The 11,111-nt window shown below is 40.1% G+C and overlaps 2 non-coding genes across 2 annotated transcripts; both read left to right on the plus strand.

Annotated features, from left to right (window-relative positions):
- The first annotated feature begins 43 nt into the window (after nt 1–43).
- On the plus strand, nt 44–115 carry trnaw-cca (transfer RNA tryptophan (anticodon CCA)). Its single transcript has one exon. It is a non-coding gene; the product is annotated as a tRNA-Trp (tRNA).
- Nucleotides 116–1,718: 1,603 nt separating this feature from the next.
- On the plus strand, nt 1,719–1,792 carry trnan-guu (transfer RNA asparagine (anticodon GUU)). Its single transcript has one exon. It is a non-coding gene; the product is annotated as a tRNA-Asn (tRNA).
- The last annotated feature ends 9,319 nt before the right edge of the window (nt 1,793–11,111 follow it).

Genomic DNA, 11,111 nt, shown 5'->3' on the forward strand with positions numbered 1-11,111 from the left:
CTGATTGTTCTCTTTGGGGGAATTAAAAGCACTTGAGGCGAGTGACCTCGTGGCGCAACGGTAGCGCGTCTGACTCCAGATCAGAAGGTTGCGTGTTCAAATCACGTCGAGGTCAGCTGATGAGTTTGCAGGTGCTGCTGGTGCCGAAGCTGGAACTTACACCACGCAGTCGGGTTTTATCTGTACACCGCATGGGTAATCTGAACGAAGTAACAGCGCAGTACGGAACACCCAGTCAGGAGCTTATGCAGCGAAGCATCTTGAACACGGCAAGAGAAAAGGCACAATGCACTTCCGCGAAACATCACGTCCGGCTTTAGAGACAGTAACATCAGAGAATGGAAGTTTCAGACCTCCTTTTTGTTACAGGTTCAAGCAAACCTGAAAGCTAGGGAGTGTTTGGTCACTTTTGTATGAAAAAGTGTCTGAAGCCTGTAATTATAATTTGCTCTTTTTTAATTGTGGTTGAAATCCACTCCCATGTACCAAGACCTTACAGTTTATTCATGTTTACTTAAATGACTAACGCTATTGGACATTAATTGGTGTTTTTTTTTTTTGTATTGATTTGCTATTTCATGCAGGAAAGAAAGGATCCCAGACCCACCGTTTGCTTTCAGGTGCGGTTCATTTACATAACGGACATCTATTTCTGAGGAGCCTGATTTAAATCACACAACCCCGGTAGAAGTCGAATCGACAATCTAATAAACCGAAATCAGACACCTTATCCATTAAACCACTAGCCCGTCACGTAAATGAATTGCACCATGGTGAGTTCAGCGCCGCTACTAGTAATACCCCACCCCCATCTTAAATTTCTACGTGAGAAACGTGTTTTCTACATTTTTATCAGTTTTTAAAAATCATCACTTTTAAGCAGACAAAGCCTTTATGTGTCGCTCTGAATTTCTAATTGATTTAGAATTCCAAGAAAAAAGCGTTTTGTTCCACAACGGCGTGAAATGATCACGTCTTTCACTCTACTTCTCTCTTGTAGTAAAGCAGATCTTGCTAGACGAGCATTTGCTCCGGTATATTAGGTCACTTTTCATGTTAACTCACGTCTTCTAAACACAACATTTCCTGGTGCATGTTTTCTCCATGAAAAAAAGTCATTTTCCCTTACATGATTTCTCGCTTTGTTTCATCAAAGAGTGCAGAAAGAAGAAAGAAAGGAAAAGTGTCGTAAATGAACTCTGCCGCCCTTGGGAGATGTCAAGCGCATTGGACATGAAAAGTGACAATAAAAGCAATTTCTCTTCGTTTCTCTTACAGTCGGGGCTCCTGTTGCGTGTAAAGGAGGCAGCTTGCTCAGCCAGCAGACTCAGTGCTTACTGAACGCAGATGGCTCAGAGCGGTGTGTCCAAGCGGCTGTAAAAGAGGAGAATTCTGCTGGCGCCGTAGCTTAGTTGCTTTAAGTATCTGTCTCGTTAACTGGAGATCCTGGCTCCACATCCCAGCTGTGCCTTTCTTCCTGTCTTTTCGTGCAGAAAGTACCATTTTGGACAACCGCATAGGGCTTGATTTAGTTTAATGCATGAATGCATTTCCTTTCTGCAACAACTTGTTTTTCAAGAAATTCATACAGCTTGTGAAAAATGAAATCTAATTCTTGGCTATCAGAGCAGAAGGAATATTGCCGACTGGCAAGAAAATGCAAGCAATGTTTATTTTTTGACCGGAAAGGTGCGAATGGAGAAAAGCCTCTCTCGTCAGTCTCTGTGGCGCAATCGGCGAGCGCGTTCGGCTGTTAACTGAAAGGTTGGTGGTTCGAGCCCACCCAGGGACGATCTTCATATTATTGTCAATGTGAACACTGGCTCCGCTAAAGCCGAAACCTTAACCCTCTTTATATTTGCCGAAAATGCGAGTCTTTTGCCCGTGTCCAACAACAACACTTGAGACCGGGGAAGTCCAATAGTGACCAACACCGCAACTCCCCAGACAACCATATTCACCCGTGGAAAAGTATCTTTGAAGGGCTGGCGGGAGATATCATTTATACTCCTGTTGCGTCCTCTGCTAAAATAGTTTAGAAATACAACGGGGATTTGTTTGAGAATTTGACAAGCATTGTTACGTTAGCACTGTGAAGTTGGATGTTGATATTTTGATATATTTACCTTCATTTTATCATAAATGCTGTACAATCTATGCTGTACAATCAAACACAGGCATATTTTGAGTCTCGTGCTGATCGTCCTGTGGATCCAAAAGAAAATTTTAAAGCTGATACATTTTCGATTGTAATTTGCATCTAGCTACAACGTCCCTGGCAAAGAGATTTTATTAGTTGCGTGCAATCGGTATCTTTTGCTTTACGTATGGTCGTGGAAATAGTTTTAAAAATGTTTTCTAAAGAAGATTGTATTGCCAGGACCTGCCTTTAGCGCTCAGTAGCGATTACGCTGTTGATATAGATGGAGAAGAAATGTCAGATGAATTGATGATCTAAGCTAAAATAGCCCTAACACGCCTCCTGTAACAGTGTTTGTATTCATAGCAAGTAATATTAGTTTTCAAACCCGAACGTTGCTTTTGCTTAATTGTTATGTAACTATTAGCGGTTTCGGTAGCTTCTGAAGAGCGCACTTTTCCAAACTGAAGCCTATAAGAACATTATTCAAGATGCACCATGGCCCAGAATCTTGCATCGGGACAAGGATTAACATCATCTGAAAGTACTCCCAGATAAAAGATTTGACTGAAAAATTGAAAGAGTAGGCAAGTTTTAAAACAACGCCATGACGTCTTGATTTCCAATCTCTTTCCTGGTTCAGGCCATGTCCAATGACATGAGCAGTGGAGTCATACCGAGGTTGTGAGTTCAAGCCTCACCTGGAGCAGCCTGGTTTTCTGTCTTGACAGGTAAACAGTGTTTTGTGTTATTTGCTAAATGGAGAGAGGATTCTGTGTTAATTGTGCTCCTCCTGGGAGAGGTCAAGATGAGAAGTTCACGAGGCTGGTGGTAAATATCCTGTCCAGGAATATCGTGGCTGTAGGGGGTCAGATCTATAGATGTAGTAAACACATCAGTGGAGACGGTGTGTCTGCTCTCTGTGAGAGAGCCGGGCGGAAAGAATAATCTGTGGTCTGGGAAGAAGAGACCCTCGTTGGAAGAGCGGCGCTCCTCACAGGAGAGAATGAAAAAAATATTTTTCAGGGACGCTGATTGTTCTCTTTGGGGGAATTAAAAGCAAATCTTTTGAGTGACTTCGTAGCGCTAAGGTAGCGACTCTGACTCCAAATTAGAGCTTTGTGTGTTCAAATCACGTTGAGATCAGTTGATGTGTTTGCTGGTTCTGCTGGTACCAAACCTGTAATCTACAACACGCAGTCAACTTGTACCTGTACACCACATACAGTATGGCAGTACACAGCGGAGCTATGCCGAGGTTGTGAGTTCGAACCTCACCTGGAGCTGTATGGCCTGTGTCTTTAGCTACTGAAAGCAACTGACGAGTTTAGGTACTGGAGATGAGGTTTAAATTCATTTGAAAGAAACAAGTAAAGGTTTATTCTATATCACACCCAAAGAAGGCTCCACTGCTGAAACGTTGTTTCCTGCTCGTTTCAGCATGGAATAAGTAGTTGCAAGAATATCAGCTGCCTGAATAGGGACCCTGAGAAGAAAAGTTCGATATTCTACTGACTGGGCTATTCCCGTCTACTCAGTTTCTTTCTGCAACAGCATTTTTCCAGAAATGCTTACAATTTGTAAAATTTGAAATACACTCTTGCTTAAAAATGCAGATAATTTTTTTCCCAAAAAACGTAAATGGAGAACACCGACCCTTTTGAGTCTCTGAGGTACAATTGCTTAGTGTGGTCACGTTGGGACTAAAATGATAGTAAGGTGCTGGTTCAAGCACAACCTGGCATGCTTTTCTCACTGATCCAACATGAACATCATCTAGGGAAGAAGTGCCATGTAATGTTTAATTCATTATTGACTTTATTGATAATTGGAGAGAATGCAAATGCTTTGCATGTATCGAATTACAGCACGTAACAACTGAGTACCTGAGTCGATATCACTGGGCAATTTCCAATAGTGACCAACATCATCAACTTCATGTAAAATAAGATTCACACATGGAGTTTTATCTTGGAATGGAGGGCGGGAGAATTCATTTATACTCCCGTTGCATTTTGAGCTAAACTATTTTAAAAATATGACACAGATTTGTTCAAGACATTTGTAATCGCCTTAAAGAGCGTTTTCATGAAGACATACGTCGGCTAGCTCTCCACTGTTAATTGACAGGACTTTTTAAGAAACTGTTCTCATACAATCAACATACAAATTACACATCTTAATAAACATGAATGGAAATCCGTGTTGTGAATAACATAAAACTGTCACTACACATGATTGAGTCCTTGAGTCTGGCACCTAAGACCACTCAGCCATCCTAACAAGCAGTAGAGGCTGGTGTTTGGAATGCACCCGTTTCTTTGTCAAAGGATTATTAACTACTACTGATAGTTCTTTTCTTCTTATTACAGAGATTTCTACATTGCAAGACAATTGACGATATAAATAAAGTAAATCTTGGCAAACGAAATAGGAATGGACGTGGTTGGACCCTGCGGTCTTCGGTTTATGAGACCGCCACCTTACCGATTTATAATGAGATTCACAATAGATTTAAGGAAAGCACAACAGCCTGAACAGGGACTTGAAACCTGGACCCTCAGATTAAAAGTCTGATGCTTTACCAACTGAGCTATCCAGGCTCCACAAGAAGGTTGATACTGTCTAGATCCTCGCAAGTCACATGTCTCTTCTTGTGCCGAAGCGCAGTCGTACCTGACCCGTCTGGAATGACCACTGACGGAATTTATCCAGAAGTGACGGCGCCACTCCCAGTAGAATGAGAGAGAAATACAGTACAACATGAGGAGTCAAGGGGCTCCCACAATTCATCCTTCCTCACATTACACAGTTTTTCACTAACATTTTGACCTTTTCACAATCAGATATTTTCACATTTAATAAGATCTTTTAATCAACAACATTTAAGAAAGAAAACAAATGGAACATTTTTTGGAATAATAAACAACAAAAAACTTTCAATGCCTTGGTTGTATACGTGTGCAGACCCTTTATAAAGGGGGTTGCAACTGTGCTGAAATTTAACCAGTCACATTCCAGATCATGTACAAAGGTTATTTGCCTTTGCCAGACATCAATTGTATTTATTCTGATTAGTCCTTATTTATATCAGCTGATCTCATATAACCAACCGATCTGGGAGAACAAACGCTCAAACTGCACACCGGAACATGAAAAGAAATCCGACTGCTGGTTGTCAGCAAAGAATGTTGTTACAAATTATCCACCGAGCTGTTTTATGTATCCGGCCACCTCTTTTCTTTCTACTTTGCAGTGAGCACAATTCTTTCCGTTTCTTCTCTTGTATATTCTTTTCTGTCATACTGTCCCTTTCCCACATGTGGAGATGGATTCACAACCGAAACCCTGTTTTCACCCTGTGTTTCTGCAGCGTCAGACGGTATGAGAAGCAGGTGTCCCACATCTCCAGTGGTGCAATTGGTCAGCGCGCGGTACTTATACGGCAGTATGCAGTGGAGCTATGCCGAAGTTGTGAGTTTGCACCTCACCTGGAGCAGTATGGCCTGCGTCTTTAGCTACTGAAAGCAACTGACGAGTTTAGGTGCTGGAGATGAGGTTTAAATTCATTTGAAAGAAACAAGTAAAGGTTTATTCTATATCACACCCAAAGAAGGCTCCACTGCTGAAACGTTGTTTCCTGCTCGTTTCAGCATGGAATAAGTAGTTGCAAGAAAATCAGCCGCCTGAATAGGGACCCTGAGATGAAAAGTTCGATATTCTACTGACTGGGCTATTCCCATCTTCTCAGTTTCTTTCTGAAACAGCGTTTTTCCAGAAGTACTTACAATTTGTAAAATTTGAAATACAATCTTGCTTAAAAATGCAGATGATTTTTTTCCCAAAAAACGTAAATGGAGAAAACCGACCCATTTGAGTCTCTGTGGTACAATTGCTTAGTGCGGTCACGTTGGGACTAAAATGATAGTAAGGTGCTGGTTAAAGCACAACCTGGCATGCCTTTCTCACTGATCCAACATGAACATCATCTAGGGAAGAAGTGGCATGTAATGCTTAATACATTATTGACTTTATTGATAATTGGAGGTAATGCAAATGCTTTGCATGTATTGAATTACAGCACGTAACAACTGAGTACCTGAGTCGATATCACTGGGCAATTTCCAATTGTGACCAACATCATCAACTTCATGTAAAATAATATTCACACATGGAGTTTTATCTTGGAATGGAGGGCGGGAGAATTCATGTATACTCCCGTTGTATCTTGAGCTAAACTATTTTAAAAATATGACACAGATTTGTTCAAGACATTTGTAATCGCCTTAAAGAGCGTTTTCATGAAGACATATGTCGGCTAGCTCTCCACTGTTAATTGACAGGACTTTTGAAGAAACTGTTCTCATACAATCAACATACAAATTACACATCTTAATAAACATGAATGGAAATCCGTGTTGTGAATAACATAAAACTGTCACTACACATGATTGAGTCCTTGAGTCTGGCACCTAAGACCACTCAGCCATCCTAACAGGCAGTGGAGGCTGGTGTTTTGAATCCACCCGTTTCTTTGTCGAAGGATTATTAACTACTACTGATAGTTCTTTTCTTCTTATTACAGAGATTTCTACATGCGTTAAAGTTGCACATCAGCATGCGTTAAAGTTGCACATCAGCACACAGCAGGGAGCACATTGCTGCGATGTATTATCAATTTTAAATTGCAACCGTAATATCGACAACATTAATAAACGCATATATAATTGACATTGGAAACACAGTAACTTTTCTGGTTATATACCAGAATGCATTGCTGATATTCGTTAGTCGCCATTTTGGTTAAATACTTTCACGTTTTTCAACGAAGAAGAAATCTGCAAAAATCTCAGAAGTCCTCTTTTGACAAGTAAGTATAAATAATAATAATACTATTTGAATACATACAGGTCTTACTTAATATTATTTTGGTTAAAAATAGTACGTTAATAAGCAATAAATGGCACATAAAATAGTGTGAAGGTGAAGATCACACAAAATCAACTACAAATGTGGGAATTTTAAAATTTTAGGATTATAAATTGCATGTAGCACATTAGTAACACTACAGTAATGCTAATATAACAATAGTGTAAGAAAATCCTCACCTAGTTCCTTTCAAATGCTGATACAAAATGTGAATGATTTCAGAGTTTCAGAAGTGGGTATTGAGTCTCCTATAGAGATCAGAGATGAATTGAGGCGTGTGAGAAGGTGTACAGAACCGTTGGACTCCCAATTCCACATCAAGAGGCTGAGTAAATTGGAAGAGTTCTGTACACACGAGCGAGTCCTTGCTGCTGGCATGATATTATATTTTCTCTGTGGTGTAGCCAAAAGCAATATTAAATGGAACTGATGGCACACTATGGTTTGCACTGACTCTCGGCAGCTGTTGTTGCCAGCATAAAGCTGAAGGGACCAATGAGCATTTCTGTTGAGAAGACAAATTAAAGCTTTTTTCTGCCTTGATGTTCAGCTGACAAAGACTATCTTGAAAGACTTAGTTTAGGACAGACTGTCAAATAAATCTTTCACTCATTTAATCTCTGGGGATTGGTGTTGATCAAGTCAAATAGAGGACTTATTAATAGCCGACAGTTGAAAATGAACCAGCGGCCACAATGGAGAAATTAGCACTATGCCTGATCAGTGATCACATTATTCCTATCCTGTAGTCCTTACACTGGCTGCCTGTCAAGTTTTGTGTCGACATCAAAATCCTTATGCTCACCTATAAGGCTCCGCATGGCTTGGCACCTCAGTACCTTTCTGAGCTGTTATTGCCCAACTCCCCACCTTGCAATCTTTGCTCTTTTAATTTTGGTCTCCTATATGTCCCCCAAGCCCGTCAACACTCCCTGGGTGACAGGGTCTTCTCCCGTTATGCCCCATAGCTCTGGAACTCTCTCCCCAAGCATATCAGAGAGTCACCTTCTCTAAGCTCCTTCAAATCCAGACTCAAAACCTTCTTCTTTAGAAGAACCTTTATTTAACTGTTCCTTACCCCTCTGCTTCTACTGTACTTAGTACCACCATCTACTGTCTCCTCTAACTGTATATCCTCATCCTGCTTATCTTGTGTATTTTTTTTTATTTTATTGTTGTTATCATTCTGTAAAGTACTTTGAGAATCCACCTTTAAAGGAGCTATATAAAATAAGGTTTATGATTATTATAAATGATGAACAGTGTATTTAACACAGACCACACACGGTCCTTCGTTGCAAAAGATTGCAGGGGTAGGGAGTATTCTTTTCACTCGTTTTTTTGGCTTTGTTGCAGGAATTGTCTGGATGCCATCATTGTAGGAAGGAGAGGATCAGGGTTTAGGGGAGTCTTTTTGATTCCTGACACTGTGTGGTTCTCTAAACAAGCTTTTCAATTGTGTTGTTGAAGACCGTATCCCTGCTTTGTTGCAGGAAATGTGTGGATGCCATCATCGGAGCAAGGAGAGAATCAGGGTTTTGGGGAAGTCTTTTTGACGCCTGAAACTGTGTGGTTCCTGGTTGTAACGGCTGGCACTCTACACCTAAACAACAGAGAACACCGATGAAATTGCTGAACTGCCTAGCGGACATTTTGTCACTTTCTTCTGACCTGTATGTCATGTTATTTTTTTTTTTGCCGTGCCATAAGAACAGCATGGTTGTTTAAATTAATTGGTCTGAAATTGGTTGAAACCACAGGGATGTAACAAGAAAAAAACAAGTTCTTCTTGACACAGAGATAGTTGGAGATATTTGGAAGCAGTGGAAATCCAACTCGTCGCCCCCAAAGAGACTGGAGCTTTAATCCAGCTCTTTAGAGCGCTCGGCTGTGTTAGCCTTGACTGCCTCATACTTCACACTGTTGGCTCAGAGAAAACTGGGTGACTTATAAAGGCTGGTAGGAGAGGAAAGGAACAAATGCTTCATTTTTGGACAAAAACTTTATCTACTCAAAGAAGGAAAGAAATATTTGATTATTGTTTGTTCATTAGACATTTTGATCAAATTACTGAAATGCAGTGCCAGGTACAATTAAGGTATAATATGTACACGAACATCATGTCTGAGTCAGTGATGGCAGCTGACTATTGCTGGAGGACAGTTCTTCATAAGTGGGTAAGCCTGCATAATGAGGGAGAAGAGATCAGCCTCGGTGACGCAGTGTCCAGTGACACTAACTATCTGTCCTACTTTTCTCTGCTAATGTAGAGGGTGAATGTAAGGTTTTTCTTGTAAAATATTTTCGAGAGCATTTTTGTTGCTGAAAATAAATCTTGTGCATTTGAATGAATTCCAATATTGTCACCTAATTCTATACATTTTATCATCAGTCTACAACATTTAGAGGAGCTCAATTGGATAATGATAGTATTTCTTGCCTTTTAAATACATCAGTCAAAAATGTAGAGAAGGTTCTCCTGTTTTCAGCATTATACTGTGAACTGTGATGTACCACTAATATTTACACTCATAAAAGCATTGTAATTGTATTGTTCTGTTCTGTTACAGTCTTGAATGACACAAACCTTCTCTTTTACTGCACTACACAGTTCAGCACACAAGGATCCTCAGTCAAACAAACACTGCAATCACTTGATAAAAGCCATTTCTCACCCTTTCTCTTGGTGTTGGTGCTACTACTGTATGCAAAGAAGGCGACATGACAATGAAAGGTGTAATCATCTTAAAGAGAGTCTTCATGAAGGTGTGTGTCATGAAGCTCCTCACTGTCAATTGACCAGGCTTGTGAAGAATCTCATTCAACAATCATACAAATCACAGCTTAAGGCACATGAAGTGAAATCTGTGAGCTGATTGACACAAAATAATGTCGCTACACATTATCTACAAAGCTGTTTTGCTTGTCTGACCACCTCTTCCTACTTTACAGTGAGCGCATATATTTCAGTTTCTTCTTTTGTATTTTCCTTACTATTTTACTGTCCCTTTCCCCCTTGTTGAGATGTATCCACGGCCAAAACCCTGTGTTTCACCCTACGTTTGTGCCAGTTTTACAATCTGTGTAGGAGCCTGGCTTACAGAGGTCCAGTGGTGCAATCGATCAGTGTATGGTACATACACAGCTGTGCACAGTGGATGTTGGTCTGGACTCTAGAAAGTGTTTCAATTCACAAGCTACTCTGGACCTCAATACCTGTTGATGGGTCACTTCTGTCAAACACACCAGTGGAGCCCACACATTTACACACACTGACAGATATATACCTACACACTCACACACATTTACACCCACAGACACAACACACTCTCACAGACACAACACACAATCAGACACTCACACACTCACAGATACACACCCACACACTTACTCACACACATTCACAGACACACAAATAAACACTATATACACAAATAGACACCGCATACACTCTTAGGTACAGATGCACTATAACTAACACTAATGCAGATACTGCTAATATTACAACAATAACACCATCACCAAAACTTACACTATCATTGTTACTAACACTGACAAAATCTACTACTAGACTAATAATACTTATAATTACAGTAATACTGTCATGAAAACTAACATGATGATGATACTCTGACACTAACAGTATAATTATCACTAATATTAACATGAATACTAGCATTAAAACTAAAATTAAAAGTATCTATCATCACAAACTCTTACATGTTTACTTATATTGTTAGTAAAACTACCAGATATACTCTCACTTATATTAACATGAATACTAGCATTCATACTAAAACTATCAGTAATCCTATCATCATTAATACTCACATAGACACATAGACACTACACACACTGACAGACATACCCACACATACACTTACAAATATAAAACTACATACTGACAGACACCACACACTCACAGACACACACCATACACACACATTCACAGGCATGCATTCACAGAAACAAATAGACATTACACATACTTACAGACACACACTTATAGACACCACACACTCAGAGACCCCACACACTAACA

This window comes from Atractosteus spatula (assembly GCF_055471065.1).
Source record: "Atractosteus spatula isolate fAtrSpa1 chromosome 10 unlocalized genomic scaffold, fAtrSpa1.hap1 SUPER_10_unloc_3, whole genome shotgun sequence".
Taxonomy (NCBI): Eukaryota; Metazoa; Chordata; class Actinopteri; order Semionotiformes; family Lepisosteidae; genus Atractosteus; species Atractosteus spatula.